Consider the following 18,268-nt stretch of genomic DNA (forward strand, 5'->3'; position numbering starts at 1 on the left):
TCCTGGCCAGAAGAACTCCAGAATTACCTTCTGGAGGGAGGCCAGGAAACCCGGGGGTGGGACAAGGGTGCTGAGACGGTGCCAGAGCATGGGCAGGACTAAATTGATTAAGCACCTGTGCCTTCCCCCGTAGGGAGAGGCACTGGAGCAGCCCTGCCCATCTCTGCAACCGCTTAGCTACCCTGCCCTCTAAACCCTGCCAGTTTTCTGGTGGAGAGGGATGCGTGGCAGATAGGAAGACGCCCAGATAGGACAGTGGACCCGCGCTTCACCGAATGGCCTGAAGCGCGGGCAGGAGGTGGCCCGCCTGCCACCCAGCCCCAACCACCAGACCAGAGCTCTTGACCCAGTTGACTGAGTAGATGGCTTGGCAGGCCTCCAACCGCACCAGGTCTCCCGGGTCCTGGACCACAAGGAGTACATCATTGGCGTGTGCCGACAGGACCAGCCGCAGCTCTGGCTCATGGAGCAGCAACCCTGTCAACCTTCGCCAAAGGAGACAGAGGAAGGACTCGATGGCCAGAGCGTAGAGCTGGCCTGACACCAGGCAGCCCTGATGCACCTAGAGGGAGGGGACTCAGGACCGACTAGGGCCGGCCCAGGGAGGTGAGGAAAGGCAGAAGGGCGGAATTGGGGAGGAAGGGAGGGACAGAGGAGAAAACCACCCGTATGCCCAGGTCCTCGAGCGGCTCCAGGGGCACGTGGATACCCCTGACTGTCAAACCCCTTTCCACCGCCTCCTGCGTGGCGGCCTCCAACGCCAGGAAGAAGACGATCTTCCCAAACATTCGAGAGGCCGCCATCATGGCCGCGGTCCCCACCACCCGCGCCAACACCCGCACGTAGGTCTCGACGTGGGGCGAGGCCGACACTACGAGGCAGCGGACTCTGTGCCTGCTGGTGAGGGTGGGGAAGGGGCCGCGACCATCAGGGATGGTATTCTGAGCGGAGGTGGAAGGAGCAGGATGCATGGCGGCCACCATTGCCTGGGCGTACGACCTGGGGGCCAGGGGATCAGAGCTCCCAGGATCGGTGGAGGGAACAGGGGGGAGGGAAGTAGAGGAAGCTGCAGCAGGTGTTTCGGCAGCTGGGGTGGAGGGCCCAGTCGCGGGAGGGTTGGCCTTCCAGGCAGGGATCTTGCCGTTTTTGGTCCCCTGGCCCTTCCTGCCCTTTTGTGGGTGGTGGATTCGGGGCGGGGTTGCTGGAGGAGGGCGCCGCGATGGAGGCAGCAGGAGCCCCAGAGCCCACGCCCGCGCCCTCAACCAACGCAATGGCAAGATCCCCGGAAGCCCTGGACGAGTGGGCCACCATTTCAAGGGTGGAAGGGGTAGTAGTGGAGGGAGGAGGGAGGGGGGCATCACCAGATGTCCCCCCGGCGGTTGTGGAGGTCATGATGAGGGGCGCAGGGCAAGGAATTTTATAGAGTTAGGGCACTTTAAGAAGGAGTGGGGGAGGGGAGGAGGAAGGGAGAAGGGAGGGAGGAAGTGGCTACCCCTCCCCCACTGGCCAGGCTGAGGACCTGATCAGGTGGGGGTGGGGCAGGAGGAGAGAGGGAGGAAAGGGAATGCAAGAAGGCCACAACTCCCAGCACAAGATGGTAAACGGCTGCTACTACTGCACTGGGATGTGGCGGGGAGGTGAGTGTGAGAGAAAGGGAGGGACTCAGGCACCTAACAAACACAAAAAAAGGGGGGGGGGGCGTGGGCACAAAGGGAGGGGTAAGAAGGAGGGGTGGCAGAGCCAACCAGGAAGGGGAGGGGGAAAGGTGTGCCCACGGGTGCCTGAAGGAGGGCCCACAGCAGCTGCTGCTGCAGAGCCCCGCAGATGCAGGAAGGAGGAAGGGGCAGATGGTTAGGGTGGGGCCCAGTTGGAGAGGGCCCTGGCAGCAGCTGGGTGTGGGGGGTGGGTTAAAGGAGGCGGTGGCTACAGGGGTGGGGCAGGGACCACACCCTAACACCCCACCCCCATCTATGCAGCTACCTCTCTGGAGCACTGGTGGGGAGGGGCCCCACCCAAACTCACCAGCTGAAGCCACCAAACTCACCAGCTGAAGCCACTTCACAGCAAGCTGTGGAGGGAAGCCCAGCCGCCACCCCAGAAAGCCCCTTACCTCCTCTGGAGCAGTAAGGATGCAGCAGCCAGTGGATGGAAAGATGGGCCCAAGTAGAGGGCCAGCAGAGTCCCCCCCAGAAGATGGAAGGAGGTGGGTACTACCCTCCCCGCCAAGAGGCAGGGCAGCAGGAGTCCCCCCTCACACCACCCACGCAGCAGGTCCAGAAGAAACTAGCTGGGAGGGGTGGGGTGGTGGGGAGAAGAAAGCAGCCTGTCTAAGGCAGGGAAGAGAAGCTGGCCCCAGGGGGGCCTGAAGCAGCCAAAGGCTGCCCGCCCCCTAGCACCTCACCTCCCAACTGCAGGGCTCTCCAAATGGGATCCCTGCAGCCCAGAGGACAGAGTGTTTCTGTTGCCTGCCTAGGCCCAGACCTTCAGTGGTCAGATAGGCCCTGTGCTCCCTATAAAAGGCTCCCCATCTGGTAGCAGGGGGGGGAAGGTTTTGGGAGGTGCACCAGACGAGCACGAGCACAGTGAAAAGGTACCACAGGGAAATGGTGGGCGAAGTGGCCCAGGGTGAGGCTACTACTTTGGGGCAGGGGTAAAGGTCCTGCCAGTTGCCTCCTGTTCTCATAGGGACCCTGGGCCGGAGTCCAGGGTGGAGGGTGGGTCTGGACTTCCCCCACCCTTCCCCCGAGGGATCACTTTACTGGAGCAGGCACAGGCCTGCAAGGGGACTGGTATTATTCTCCCTGTACTGGTCCTGCCTATGATGAGGATGGCTCACTAAGTGGAGACCCCTGCCTTTGGAAGGGCCTGGGCAAAAAGGGGGCCTCCGTGAGTCTCTGAGGCAGCACAGATCCGCCAGGAAGCGCAGGGACCCACAGAGGCTGACAAGGGACTTTGTCACACACCTGAAAAACTAGTGTCAGGTCTTCAGAAATTAATCTTTTTAAAGTAAATTTAAATTTAAAGCCAGATCCCCCATACAGACAATATAGAAGCAAATGTGCTGCATTAGAAGTTATTTTAAAATACCTCACAGACAAATTCCATCTCATGTTGCTAGAAAAAAATTTCCTGGTCTCTTTCATGTGCCGTTGATCCATGCCAAGGGTATGGTTTGCCAAATCATTCCAGCACGGTGTCTGTCTAGTGTAATTTGTTATATCAAATGCTATCCCAGACGTAAAGCAAGAGTAAAGGGGGTTTTGTTACATCAATTCATTCATCATATTCCTGCTGCTTTTATTCTATTTAAAATGGTTGCTTACAAAGATGGGTTAGACAAGGTTCACTCTCTGTGGATTTTTCACCTCCCATGTTGGTGCTCCAGTGACTCCTCACTTGCACTCTGTTTTTACTCCTTAAAGCTTTTGGGCCAAATCTCCACCTGACGTAAATTGGCATAGAGATACATAGGGTTTTAATCGGCAAAGATAGTAGTGGAAGTCTCCTGGGCTCTGCCCACTTGAAACATCAAACTCAGATGTCATTTATAACAGACAGCGCAGAGGTACAGGCTACATGTTCTGTGCTGGGCTTCACTGGGCTCCCCTTCAACAGGGTTCTGATAATCCAGTGGTGAACACTGGCGTAAGGCACAGGCATGTTGCAGTCTGAGACTGAGATGATGCTGTTAGGATCTGAGTTTGCAATGAAAAATCAAGTTTCCCATCCCTATGATAGTTTTTTTTAAAAGAATTGAAAACAAGACACAAGTATAACTAGTGTAATGATATCTGCCTGGGAGGAAGGATGGTGCAGTGATCAGTGTAGTGGTCATGGGAATCTCAGGCTTGTTTTTCTCCTCTGTCATGAACTTCCTGTGTGACCTTGGACATGTCACTTAAAGTCCACAAAGCTACTCAGATGGCTGTGTCTGGGGTTAAGTGCCCAAGTTCTAGTCTCAGCTCTGCTGCACTCTGCAAAACTCCCACTCAACTCTGTAAGGCTCTGGCTAACCTGCAGCCCTATTTTGAAACAAGCTATTTTGAAATGGCTATTGTGAAATATCTCATTTACAAAGAACACAACTATTCAGAAAACGTATTTGAAATAGCATTTCTGAACATGTAGAGCTATTTTGAAATAGCATTTCTGGACAAATAGTGCTACTTCAAAATACAGTAAACTCTTTGATATTCAGCATTCATGGGAATGGAGGGTTGCTGGATAATCAAATATTCTGGATAAGAGAGAGTTCAGTACTCACGCTGGGCGGAAGTACAAGAGGAGCCTGCTATCCGCTCTCACATGCAGCAAGGAGGGATGCCGAGCAGCACTGAGTGAGATGCCCTCCCCAAGGGGCAGGGCTGTGCACAAACCCCAGCTCTGGCTCCCTGTACTTTTCTTCCTAGCTCTGTGCTCTGTTGTCGGCTGGCCGGGGGCCTGGGCAGAAGGAGGCAGGTTTGCAGCTGCCATCTCCCAACCCAGGGCTGCACAAAGCCTTCCAAAGTGTAGCCCCACAGCAGGGGGAAAAGGGGAAGGCACTGTGTCAGGGTGGGGGGGAGATGCAGCTGGCTCCGGAGTAGGTCCCCCACAGGCTGCCAGCTTTCCCCTTTAAGAGCAGGCAGCTGGCTGCAGAGGTGCATGAGGCTAACAGGAGAGAGGAAGTGCCTGTTATCTATTTAAATTGTTAGCCAACCACAAGATTAATAGGGCTAGATTAAGCAAGTCTTTTTAGTTTCCTTAGGGAACAGGATGCCAAGACCTGTGAGGTTTGTCAGTTGCCAGCTAAATGTCCCTCTAGGGGAGCCACTTCCAACTAAACCAATGAGATTTTATTGCTGCCAGCTTATTACAATGTATTTTGTAGCTGCCGCCAGTGGACTGGGACGGAGAGAGCACAGGAATTATGCCAGTTATTTGAGAGTGCTGGTTACTCAAATACCAGTTAAACAAGAGTTTACTGCAGTTAACAACATTGACAGATATGTTGCCCCATTTGGGGACCTAGGTGAATATCTGTTGAGGTGAATGGGCAGTTCACCCCTCTCAGAGATACAATACGTGGCTTGTTAAACTTCATTGTTCATGAAAAATTACTTTTTCTTAGTCTTGCTACTTTCCCCTTTTTGTCACACTTTTTCATGCACAGTCATGGAACTGAAGCGTTCCCCTGTCTTTTCTGATGTCATCTGAATATGACTGATCCCTCCAAGGAGTCTGCCATCCCTCTAGCCCTGTGGAGCTGAGCAGTAATAGCAGAGACATCTTCCTCTTAAGATTTTCTTTCACTGTGTAACATCTCTGGCTAAGAGGAAGAGACGCATTTATGCTCTTGCTGAGACTCAAAATAGATGGGCTAGATGGGAGAAGGGACAATGCAGCTGTTTCAGAGCCATAGCTGTCAGTCCACATGAGGTAGAAGAGCAGCACTAGGACAGCAGCTTCAGCTGCAGAGGTACTCTTAGTAGCTTGAAGGTCAAACCCACAAGATATACTGCTTCACCACTGTTGTCAGCTGAATGGCACCATGTAGCCAGCAGATTTAGAGAAATTACCTTATTTCCTCTTCCTTGGTTTTCTGAGAGTACGAACTTGATTTCCCATCAGCGGATTATTTTCCCTGTTGTGAGGAGGATGAAAAATTCACACTAACTTATATTCTGTAAAATCTCTCAAGTCTTGTTGCCAGCAAGTAATCTTTGGATTTACGCTACTGAAACCTTGGCAGCTGGGAGATTATACATCTGGGGTGCATCGTGGGGTTTTGCTGACTAATAAGCTCGTAGAAAAGAGTAATCTGTGGCTCATATGCATGGCTTTTTCATGAACGTGATTTGTAAAGGGCAAGCAAAGGGTACAGTTCTGAGTTGAGTGGACTAGTGGGAAATAAATTCCTCTTTAATCTTGAGAATTTTATTAAATAAATCTTACCTTGGCACCTTTACAGCTATCAAACTTATAGCTATCAAACTGACTCAGGAAACCTCAAGAAATAATTCAAGAAATATGTTTACAAAGGTCTAAATAACCCCAGTAACAACTGTGGCAAAAACAACGTCTTGTTCTACTTTCAGCTGACTGCAGAACTTTGCTCCATTGGCTGCATGAGCATTGGACCACTTTGATCCACACATTCAGCAACTCCAGACTTGGGGTACTGTGTCCCTATCCCTGGAACTGAAAGACCTCTAACTATTGCAGAACACAACTGGCTAGTTCCTCAGTGGCTTTGGTTGCACATGTTGGTACCAGGCAGTGCAGTTCCAGATTAGTGGCAGTTCCCAAACTTAGAGCTATGTCTAAAGCAACTAGAGCAACAACCTCAGCTGGCCTTTGACAGCCAATTCAGGCTGGGGGCGGGGGCTCAGGTTGGGGGTGCTATTTTATTGGTGTTGAGATTTCTGGGCTCAACTGGAGCCCAGGCTCTAGGACTCTGGGTTCCAGAGTTTTGGCTCAAACCTGAGTATACAGAGTGAACAGCAATGAAACAGCCCCACAGCCCAAACCCCACAAGTCCAAGGTGGCTGATACAAGCCAGCAGTGCTTTTTCTTTGCTGTGTACACATACATAGAGAAACACAATCCAACTAGAAAGATCTTGACTAATTATTTACAGGAGTGTACATGTTCTTGGAGCCAATGAATATCCCCAATAAATGGTATGAGCCATCTCTTCAAACCGGTCATGTCCCAACAGGTAAATGTTACATTTGCACACAGGAGTTGAATAGTTGGCCAATTAAGTAATTTGCTTGCACAAATGATAATTCTCATAGACAGATTTTTCATATAGCGTACTGGTGTCTGTGAGTGCAAGTTAAATCACCTCAGAATAAGACTCCTTCATAAGTAAAGTACAACAGTGTCTTTAAAAATCTCATATCTGGCAAACTGGCAAATTACAGTAGAAAGCCATTCTTCTGCTCCAACATTTAATTCCTGGCTAAGTCTCTTATTTTCAAATACCTTGAAGAAAATATGAATTTTGTGCATGACTTGAAGGTCATCGGATTTGGCCACAGCCAGCAACTTTTTGTCAGCTCACCAGGCCACCAGATGAACCGGGATCCACTTCAACACAGAGCCAATTAGGAATAAGGTACTTCATTAATCTTACTATTCCACTGCTACTACAATTCACAGGGTACACTTTAGCAAGCAAAAGCACTACAGGACAACGCTTAAAGAAGTAAAAGACTCTTTAGAATGCTTACACCGCTTCTGCCATGGGGAGTCCCAAACCCAAAAGGCCTCACACCTGGGCTGCAGCAGACATGGCTGCAGCTGACAGACTCCAGGGCATCTCTAAGGCTGGAAGAGAGACTCAGCTAGGGGCAGGGCTCCCTGGGTTTTTATATCTTAGTTGTTTACCGCCATGTGTGCACTCACTGGCTCAATGCCACTTCTACATTCCCACAAAGTTAAAGCAGAGTTGAAGCAGGGGTCAGGGCTGTTTACTTCAGTAGTTGGCTTTCAATTAAAGGTGTAGGGGTTGCTGCTGATAAGGGCTGTCAGGCATGATAAAGCCCATCTGTTGTTTATGCCTGCAGAGCTCAAGGATGTGCTAGGCTGTGTACAGCAAGCATGAAAGTTTCTATTCTTGCTCTCAGAGGCCTGCAGGCTGCTGTCTGCCGGCATGTCACGTGACACTTTTAGCATAGTAAGGGCCATATTTTTTATTACTTATTATTTGAATTACAGTAACAACTAGGGGCCTCAGTCAAGGATCAAGGCCCTATTGTAGTCGGTGCTGTGCAAACACAGAACAGCCATTTTCTAAAACATCATAGCATGTTCTCAGTAGATAAGACATTTTTTTTTCTCAGAGCCCTCAGTTAAATAAGCCTTCAGCATGTGTTCTTACCTTTCTAATTAAAAGCCTAATTACATGATGAACACTAGGAATTAAGGCTGATTAGTACATGACAGGCGGTGCTCCGTACCGCACTGAAATACGCCTTATGGTTCTTTCATGAGACAAATTAGTAACTGGCATAAAATGAACTTTCTGGTCATCCTAGATCTAAGGTTGTAAGACTGGTTCTCAGGTACCATAACCATGAAATAATCTAATACAGATCTGCAGCTGAACATCTTCCAAGACAACCGGGTAGAAATTATATTTTTCCTTCGTTAGCTCATGACTGCATATTGGGTAGGAGGAGTGATTAGGATCTTAGTGAAAAATACAAATTATAACAGAAGATTTGCTAATCGTAAATTAAGATGAAGATAGCGAAAGTCCTTATTGTTTAGTAGGTACCAAATCTCGTATCTTCAGCTCATACGCTCATCATGATCTAAATATGATTTCACCATTCCTAAAGCAGATCTTTCCACATTTCTGAAACAGCTGACTTGAAACTAACCTTATCCTGGGTATCCTGCATTGCTGCATCTGAAGATTCCAACAACTAGTGCCAATTGATCTTACATCAGCGCTGAACCTTGTGCCAAACCTATGAAAATCATTGATGGATAATCTGTAGACCACAGAATGTATTTTACATGCATTACTTGAACCCCATGTTAGGGCAAGTGTCTATCTTAACCCCACTGTCTGTCAAGTTCTGATTGCTTTATAAAAAGTGCAGAGTGATCTAATTTAGCCTATAATTCTTACTAGATGAATGAGAAAGGATCAGGGTATTTCACTAAGCCATTTCTTTAGCTGTTGGATCAATTATAGCTGTGCCAGGGTCGGAATATCACCTCCAGTGCAGCCAGCACTAACTCAACTTATACAATACAAACCTTTGTGCACTGAATTGGGCTAAATCCAAAAAGCTGAAATTAAGTCCTTTTGCATAGAACGATCGCTCTGTTTCTGTGCTTAGGGAAGCCTGCTGCCCAGAAGATTTTGGAGCTGTTCTGATACAGTAATAAAAATGTTTTTTTCAGAAGGCATGATCTCTCTAAAAAAACCCAAAACTCAGCCTCCCAGAAACAGATGGATTTTAACAGCTAAACAAGGCACAAGATTGAAGACTAATGGGAGATTTATTTAGTGAATGTTTCCAATTTATCTTTCGGATGCTATAGAGTAGCAGCAATTCATGACAAATCTGAAATAACTGGCTATTTGCAGTGCTGTAAGGAGGGAGCAACCCTTAAGAAAATAATTAAGCAACTGAAGTACAGTAGCTTTCCAAACTATAGGTTAAGTTAAAAAGGCTAGAAGTCTTTGCAGCAGTTTTTGTTTCTTTGCTAATGTTTGCAAATTATAATGCCAAAGCTTAAAATAAAATAAGGGTTGGCTGTACAATACTGCATTGAACATCAGACAAGTGTGAATTCTAATGCACACCAATATGACCAAAAAACCCTGGCTCATGTAGACCCTGCTGGCATGCATGAGAACTTCCCTAGTACATATTAACATTCTGCTTGAAGCAGTACTATGGTACAGTACACTAGGGAACTTTGTGTGCTCATGAGTAGGCTCCACATTGGCCAGTTAACGTGCTCTACATTGTTGAATATTAAAATTCACAACCCACCAATATATACTAGTGCACTTAGTAGACAGGCTGTAATACTGTAGAATCTGTCAGTCTTGCAAATGCCATAGAATATATGCAGTAAACCCTCAAAGTAGGTGGCTTCAGGTTGTGCATAACTGACTTTAACGCAGCTTAAGCACAACTTGAAGCTGCTCTGTGGCTGTCAGCCTGCCTAGCTGCCCACATCTGCAGGCAGCTAGGCAGGTTACGAGCACCTTCTCCCTGCCTTCCTCCAGCAGCGTCACTGTCAGGCTGACAGCTGCGCAGCTAGAGGAAGGCAGGGAGAAGCAGCCAGGAAACTGACCAGTCCTGGTGTGCTAGTCAGTTTCCCAGGTCTTGCAAGCAGCAGGAAGCTGGGAACCAAGTGTCAGCCTGCTTCCCAGCTCCCCACCCCGACTTGCATGAAAATTTGAGTTACCCAGGGATGGCAGGAACACAACCTCCATATAACTTGAGGTTTTACAGTAGCTGCAGGTGAATTTAATACAACCTGCATGAGTATTCAAAAGATATTTTCCGTGAAAGCCATTTATGTTTACTGAACTATGTTTAATAAACAAAGCCTATAATACAGTAGAGTACAAATCCTTATGACATCTGTGGTGAAGTAGAGAAACTGCTCACCAGCATGTAACAAGTTAAAGTGAGCCTTTGGGACCAGCTAACCCGTTACACCTGCAGTCTGTCTTAAGGCTGGAGAAGAGGCAAAAGGATGGAGCCTGCCTCAGTTCAGGGCTGACTGCCTATCTGAGAGACAGGATCACTATCCTCCCAGCTGAGTAGTGATGGGGAACCAAGCAGCATCTTTCTGGCCAAAGGAAACAGAAAGATTCCTGGAAGCACTCTGCCTAGGAGGAACTTGGGTGACAGAAGCTTGCAGAACTTATGGGGTTCCAACCCTACCAAACTTACGGTTGCCCTGCCTGAAGAAACTTGGGGATGCAGCAAGATATAAAGAAGTCACAACAGGAACTTTCATAGGCCAGGCCCGAATGCCAATGATTAGGCTGCCAGGCCCTTGAATCAGCTGTTAAGTCATTTGTAGTATTTCATCAGCACCAGCTTTGTTTGGCATTGTCTAGAAACCAATCCAGGTTTAATCATTATCCAGGGTTTTCTGAATGCAAAGCAGTGGGAGTGTAACCATTTCTCTCCTGGCAGTGACAGGAATAAATTGACGAGGACACAGCTCCTCCATCTGATAAATGATTAATACAAATTGGTGGTAAGCCCACGTGAATATATGTTATAGCATTAGGTTTAGAGCATGCCAAACATTCATATTCAGGTCTAAGTCGGAAAGGGTTCTGAGTGATCATCAACCAGACTTTTGGGGCCTTTCTTCCATCCACCGCTGAGGCATTCAAGAGTCAGCTCCTTGCTCAAAGAAAAACTTCCTTTGATTGCTCCAAAGTGTACCCTTATGCTTATTCTATGTTAATTAACTGAAACAAAGCACATAACTCATAGTGACTCTTATTGGGTCACCATAGCAGCCCTTGGTGGGTCACCATTTCTCCTAGTTTCAGCAAACTGCTCTTATCAAAGAATTTCTAGTATTTCTAGTCGTAATTACAGTAACACTTATTTTGTTAGGGGCACTTAAAATCAAGGTTGAAATATTTAAATATTCTTTCCATTCTCATGGCACATTAACTCTCTGTCCTGTCTTCCCATTCTGATTAGCAGAACTACAAACATGCAGCTGCACACCCTTGCCATTCAGCGCCTATGGTTATTTCAAGTATTTGGTTTCCAACTAGTACGCAAACATTGAAGTAATATCAGGTCCTGGGGCCACATGCCATAATCTTGAACTGCCGAGTTACACTTCCCTCCTTGTAGAGCATATATTTTAATATTAAGATCAGCACACCCATACACAACTGGGTTCATGGGTTACTAGTGAGGCCCAGAATGGGCTCAAGATTCTTGACCAAGACTGAGCAATAATCTTCTCCATGGCACTCTTAGTTTTCACTCTCGATTTTGCCTTGTTAAAGACCAGATCTCATGAAAAGTCCTTCATGAAGTACCCATGGGTTACAAAAGTACAAGCTTTGCAATTATGATCTTCCTCTGGATCTAGAGGAAAAAACAATGACCATAGTCTGAAACACCAAAACTACTGCAGTTGAATGTAATGGATTAAAAATCCACGTTGCTGTGGGGGAAACTTGCCAACTTGTTTCTCACCATTTGTGTTCCAAAACTTTGCCAGTCCTCTCAATTAATTACTTAATTAAAAAAATCAATTGTTTAATTTTATTGGTAGAGTGTTGGACAATGATAATAATTTTACAAGTTTCCTGTTTAGAAACATGTAAATAATTCCTTAAAAGGGAATGCTGAAGCAATACCTGTAAAACAATGATATTTGCTATCATCGGTACAAGGTTACACAGGAATACAATATATATTTCTTTTTTGATTGGTTATATTTCCACTCGGGAACTTGAAATTTAGACTTCCATCTTTCAATAGCTATAATATGACAAAGCCTTTGTTTTCATGTGGATTATTAGGTACCTGATGTGCAAAATTAATTGTGAATACCGGGAATCAGCTTTTGAGATGCATGCAATTGTCACTCCTGCATACAATTTCATTTGCAAGTGGATTAATGGCATAATGATATTTTCCCACTATAATTCTAAACACACATGCTGCAAGGGTATATTGAGTGCACGTATATCCAGTCCCAGTTTCTTCTACTGAGGGTCTCAATTCTACTCTGTTCCAACCCTAATCTTCCTTTGCGATGCATACTTGGGCACTATCACTATTTGATTAATATAAAAGCCCACTGCTAAAATGGGGAACAGCCACCTTATTTCTGGTTTTGATATTGCCAAGACAAACAGGGGTTTCTTCAGTCTCTGGTAAAATTTACCATTTTCAACCAGTATTGCAAATCTTTCAGTCTGGGTGAAAATTTTTCCAAATAATGTTCCTAATTTTCAATGTGTGTATCCCACTCATACTGTCTGGAATCTCGCCAGGAACCCCCATCTGCATTTGCATTCATACCAGTGGAAAGGAAACATTACTTACAACTTTCAAAAGGGAAAGGTGATCCTTTTTGCGGGACTGCTGCTGTTCCACCCTGTCCTGCAGGGAGTGTAGCTGATCTAAAGATACCTTTGGGTGTTGCATTCATTTTATTTGCCACCACTTCTTCACTGATATTAAGAATCATTACCCCTGTTCCAAATGTTCACACTATGTCCCTTTTTGGTCTGTCCTTGCGAGGTGCGGGAACAACCTGAAGATTAATTCAGTTTTTCCAACCTTCATATAACTTTTCACAGTGTGTTTTATTGCCAAGATGTTTGCTGAGGAAAATCCACAATAACCTTTTTCAGGGTGTGGTTTCAATTAATTGCCAGTTGCTTCTTTACATTGGTTTGAACTACATATTCCTCAAACAAATTAATTAGAGAAGGTTCCAAAATCCACACTTTTATAACTTTTACTTCACGGGGTCTCTGGAAGGGCCATTTCCTTGAGGTACTTGGCTGCATATTAATAATTTTTTTACCAAGGCATCATTAACCAACCTGTTATCGAACATGCTTTCACCCTTTCATAAATTTCTTGAGAACCTGGGTCCTCCAAAATGCAAGGCAAAAGAACCTCCCATTGCTTCCTGGTATCACTAGCTGTACTCTTGCAGCTCCAAGACCTTCTTATCCTGTGTTCGGCATTAAAAGGGGTTATTTCTGCCTAAAATGAAGTGGCTTTTTTCCCTGAAGTAATCTGCTTGGGGGACATAAGTGAACATATTTGGGCTTACCACAATTTAAATAACTTCCTATCAGTTCCCATCTAGTGTGATGCATGTGGTTAAAATATGACCATGTAGATCATTGTTGCTGCAATGCTGTTGTATAATTACAACAAATATGTAAGGCATGTAATGTGTCCATGGAAAAATAAGATTTGCTGAATATGATTACCCTAATTATATCCATTTTCTTCTCTGAAGTTGTTAATATTGATTGTATCCCCGTACTTTGAAGGCATGTGCTCTTAGGCAAAACCAACAAAGTAGTTTACATCCAATGTAGCCAGCACGTTATGAATAGATTATTCAGGTTGATAGCCCATCAATGAACACAGTGGGCCATGACACCAGCCTAGTCCCACCTGATGGACTTTTCTGTGCACATAGTAGCCAGACTATGAGTAATATGCCTTTACATGCTTTAATGAATCATAGCAGGGGCAGTGATGCTAAATTCCATCTTGTGCTGATATTTTTTAACTAATTGTGCTGGGAGCAAAATACCATCACCACCTCATATAGCAGGAGATATCGCTAAACATTTAAGCTGCACATTAACTTTTACTCAGAGCCATTAGGGTCTGAGCTCCCCTGCCTCCATTTATCCAGAAGGGGGCTCTTGAATGTCTAACTGTGCTTTGACTGCCTGCTTGGGCCTCCACTAATTCATCACTAATTGCTTAGGCCTTCCTGGGGCTGGGCACATGACTGTTGTTAATTTTGCTGGTGAATATGTATGTCTTGGAGAGTGGGCAGTTTTCAGTAACACCAGGGACAATCCAACTAGATCTTCCCAATCTTGCAAAGCCCCAACTTGTGCCAAAACCTCCCTTTCATACAGAGTAAATCCCATCACCATTCCACTTAAAGTTTGGAAGCATATCCCACAGGGGAGAGGCCTGTAGCATGGTTCTGACGCTGTACAGCTCCCATCACCATCTCATCAGCTGGCAACTTTGGAGCTCAAATGGATGTCCCACCACGGACATGTTGGAATCTGAACCAAGGCCTGTTTTACTGGACCAGGGTTTCCTGGTATTAAAACTCACAGTCTTATTCTGCTTCCTCCTTTAACAATTCATGCAGTGGGGCTGCCTTCTCTGAAAATCTCTCAGTGAACTCTTGAGAGAAATAAATCATTCCCAGAAAGGACCTCAGAGCAGTTATATTGGTGGGAGATGGAGTTTAAGAATCAGCTCCACTTTTTGTTGGTCAGGAGAAAACCCCTTCTGTCCCAGAGTCACTGCAAGATAATTTACCTATGTGGGTCTTTCTTTGCACTTACTTTAAATTCCTTTTCCTGAATCTTTTGTAACACCATGTCCAATAACTCCAGATCTTTCCAGGTGTCAAGGTACCATCCACATTACAAATTATACTGTCTCTGTCTGGCATCCTCATCCACCTCTTGACTACATGGAAATTATAAATAATAGGGGCCATGAAGACCCTGGCAAAACATAGAATCATGCAACCATAGGCCTGGAAGGGATGTCGGGAAGTCATTGAGTCCAGCCCCCTGTTTCAGGAAGGATCAACCCCCACTAAGTCATCCCAGCCGGGACTTTATCAAGCCGGGACTTAAGAACCTCTAGGGACAGACATTCCATCACCTCTCTAGGCAACACATTCCATTGCTTCACCACCCTCCTGGTGAAAGTTTTTCCTAATATCCAACCTATTCTTCTCCTTCTGTAACTTCACACCATTATTCCTTGTTCTGCCATCTGTCACCACTACAAAAAGTTTCTCTGCACCCTCTTTAGAGCTCCCCTTCATGAAGTTGAAGGCTGCTATTAAATCACCCCTCAGTCTTCTCTTCTGTAAACTAAATAAGCCCAAATCCCTCAGCCTATCCTCATAGGTCATATGCTCCAGCCCCTTAAGCATTTACATTGCCCTCCACAGAACCCTCTCCAATGTGTCCACATCCTTTCTCTACTGGGGGGCCCAGAATTGGATACAATACTCCAGATGTGGCCTCACCAGTGCCGAATAAAGGGGACCAACACCTTGTCTATATCTGCTCGAAATGCTCCTCCTAATGCACCTTGATATGCCATTAGCCTTCTTGGCTATAAGGGTACACTGTTTACTCATATCCAGCCTTTTATTCACCATAATCTACAGGTCCCTTTCTGCTGTACTGCTGCTTAGCCAGTTAATCCCCAGCCTGTAACAATGCCTGGCATTATTCTAATCCAAGTGCTGGACTCTACACTTCTTGCTGAACTGCATCAGCTTTGTTTTGGCCCAGTTCTCCAATTTATCCAGGTCACTTTGAATCCTATTTCTACCCTCCAATGTATCTACCTCTCCCCCTAGTTTAGTGTTATCTGCAAACTTACTGAGGGTTCAATCCAGTCCCTCCTCCGGGTCATTAATAAAGATGTTGAACAACGCTGTCCCTGGAACCGAGCCTTGGGGAACTTCACTTGAAACTGACTGCCACCCAGATAATGAGCCATTGACTACTACCTGTTGTGCCCAACTGTCAAGCCAGCTTTCTATCTATCTTATAGTCCATGTATCTAATCCATACTTAATTTATGGGCAAGAACATGACCCATTCTTATTTGGAAGGCAAATACGCACTCTTAGCAGCTCATCCCAATGCAAAGGGACATCAAAAAACATTGGCTAAATCACAAACTTAAACACCTGGGCCCCTCCTACAATTGAGTCCATCTGTGGGTTCCCACAATTAGTGGAATGGAAATCAACTACCAGCTTTCAAGTCCTGAGGTCACCTTTAATGACTGGCCATAGGGCAGCATTACTGGGAATTTGATTGTTTCACTAAAGCCTCTTGGTTGAGTGCCTATCAGTTGTTTCTTCCAGGCTGTACGCTGCCTCTTTCTGATACCTATACTGCTTCTGAGGTGGGTGTCGAGGCTTTTAACTGGGATTTCTTCATTAATTTTGCCACATTCTATTTTATTCCTGCTCCACACAACCAATATTTTGTGGTTCTTGTGCACCTTACAGGCTAATAGTTTTATTATGGCATAAGTTTTCATAAGCTGTAACACACTTCACCAGATGCATTAAGTGAAAGGAAAAGAGACAGATAGTAGGGACACAGAGATGAGTGTCAAATCAGAGCTGATTCAGTCAGGGTGGCTATGGATAAAAAGTTGAAAATACCTAAAGTGGAGAAACACTTTTTGTAATGAGAGAGCCATTCCCAGTCCCTTTCAGGTGTCACAGGACTCCCTGTTGCTTTTGCTGAAACAGATTAATACAGCTATCCCTCTGAAACTTGTAATTTCATACTACTTGTCCACTCCTTTCCACCATTCCTTGGTGGCTTGAAGAAAACCCTGAACCCAAAGCAGTGGTAATTTGACTATTTCTCTCTACTTGGTTTCAGGAATAAATCAGAGGACATTGCTGCTTTGTTTGATGAATGACTGATACAAACCAGAGTGCTTTCATGTAAAATCATTTTAATTAGGTCTTAAGCACACATAAGCTGTGTCTACACGTGCACGCTACTTCGAAGTAGCGGCACTAACTTCGAAATAGCACCCGTCGCGGCTACACGCGTCGGGCGCTATTTCGAAGTTAACTTCGACGTTAGGCGGCGAGAAGTTGAAGTCGCTAACCTCATGAGGGGATCGGAATAGCGCCCTACTTCGACGTTGAACGTCGAAGTAGGGACCGTGTAGACGATCCGCGTCCCGCAACGTCGAAATTGTGGGGTCCTCCATGGCGGCCATCAGCTGAGGGGTTGAGAGACGCTCTCTCCAGCCCCTGTGGGGCTCTATGGTCATCGTGTGCAGCAGCCCTTAGCCCAGGGCTTCTGGCTGCTGCTGCCGCAGCTGGGGATCCATGCTGCATGCACAGGGTCTGCAACCAGTTGTCGGCTCTGTGGATCTTGTGTTGTTTAGTGCAACTGTGTCTGGGAGGGGCCCTTTAAGGGAGCAGCTTGCTGTTGAGTCTGCCCTGTGACCCTGTCTGCAGCTGTTCCTGGCACCTTATTTCGATGTGTGCTACTTTGGCGTGTAGACGTTCCCTCGAAGCGCCTATTTCGATGTGGTGCTGCCCAACGTCGAAGTTGAACGTCGACGTTGCCAGCCCTGGAGGACGTGTAGACGTTATTCATTGAAATAGCCTATTTCGATGTGGCGACATCGAAATAGGCTACTTCAATGTAGGCTTCACGTGTAGACGTAGCCATATACACACACATATGGTATAACTGTAGGTTTAGAGCATTTCAAACATTTATGTTTACCCAAAGTCTGACTTGAATTTGAGAGATCAGCAACCTGCTTTTTGGGGCCTTCCTTCCGCCCGGCTGCTGGGAAGTTTTGCAGTCAGCTTCTTTTCCAAACAAAAGCTTCCTCAGACTGGTTCCAAAGTGTACCCTTTTGATTAATCTTTTATAGCTAACTTAAACAAAGCATATAATTCACAATGAATCCTAGGGCTCACTGGTTCTTCTAGTTTCAGCAAACTACTCAGTGTCTCTTATCATCAAAACAGTTCTAGTCATAGCAACAAAAATACTTATATATCAGGGTACTTGAAACAAGACTGAATGTTCAAACATTCCTTCCATTCCGTGGGACATTAACTTTCTGTCCCAGCTTCCCATTCTGATTAGCAGAACTCCAAATATGAAGCCGTACAGCCTTTCCTTTCAGGCTTAAAATCATTCCTAGTGATGTTATACTAGTTGAACTTCCTTAAACTAGGAATCTCTGGTTTAGCAACATCCATGCTCCAGGAGGACAACAGATATTCCTGGATTAGAGAGTCCTGGGGCTGGGAGCTCCCATGCAGGGGGTTGGTATCCAACAGCGTGGCCAGCATCCTGCTGCCCAGACAGGGACAGGGCTGGTGGCCACGTGGCTGGGGTTGGAATGGGCATCTGAAAGCCCAGATGGGCTTGGGGCCAGTGGCAATGTGGCTGGAACCAGAGCTGGCATCCAGCAGTCTGGTGGTAGGTGGCCTGGGCTGGCAGTAGGGA

The 18,268-nt window shown here is 46.2% G+C and overlaps 1 long non-coding RNA gene across 3 annotated transcripts in view; it reads right to left on the bottom strand.

The window, feature by feature from the left end:
- Positions 1-7,301, bottom strand: part of LOC142008521 (uncharacterized) — a 34,381-nt gene extending 27,080 nt beyond the window's left edge. For all 3 annotated transcript variants that reach the window (XR_012644171.1, XR_012644170.1, XR_012644169.1), the window contains exons 1-2: positions 7,215-7,301; positions 5,556-5,620 (exon numbers count right to left, since the gene is read on the bottom strand). This is a non-coding gene — a long non-coding RNA (uncharacterized LOC142008521). The remainder of the gene's footprint in view (positions 1-5,555; positions 5,621-7,214) is intronic.
- Between the last annotated feature and the right edge of the window lie 10,967 nt (positions 7,302-18,268).

Source organism: Carettochelys insculpta, chromosome 2 (assembly GCF_033958435.1).
Source record: "Carettochelys insculpta isolate YL-2023 chromosome 2, ASM3395843v1, whole genome shotgun sequence".
NCBI classification, from domain to species: domain Eukaryota; kingdom Metazoa; phylum Chordata; order Testudines; family Carettochelyidae; genus Carettochelys; species Carettochelys insculpta.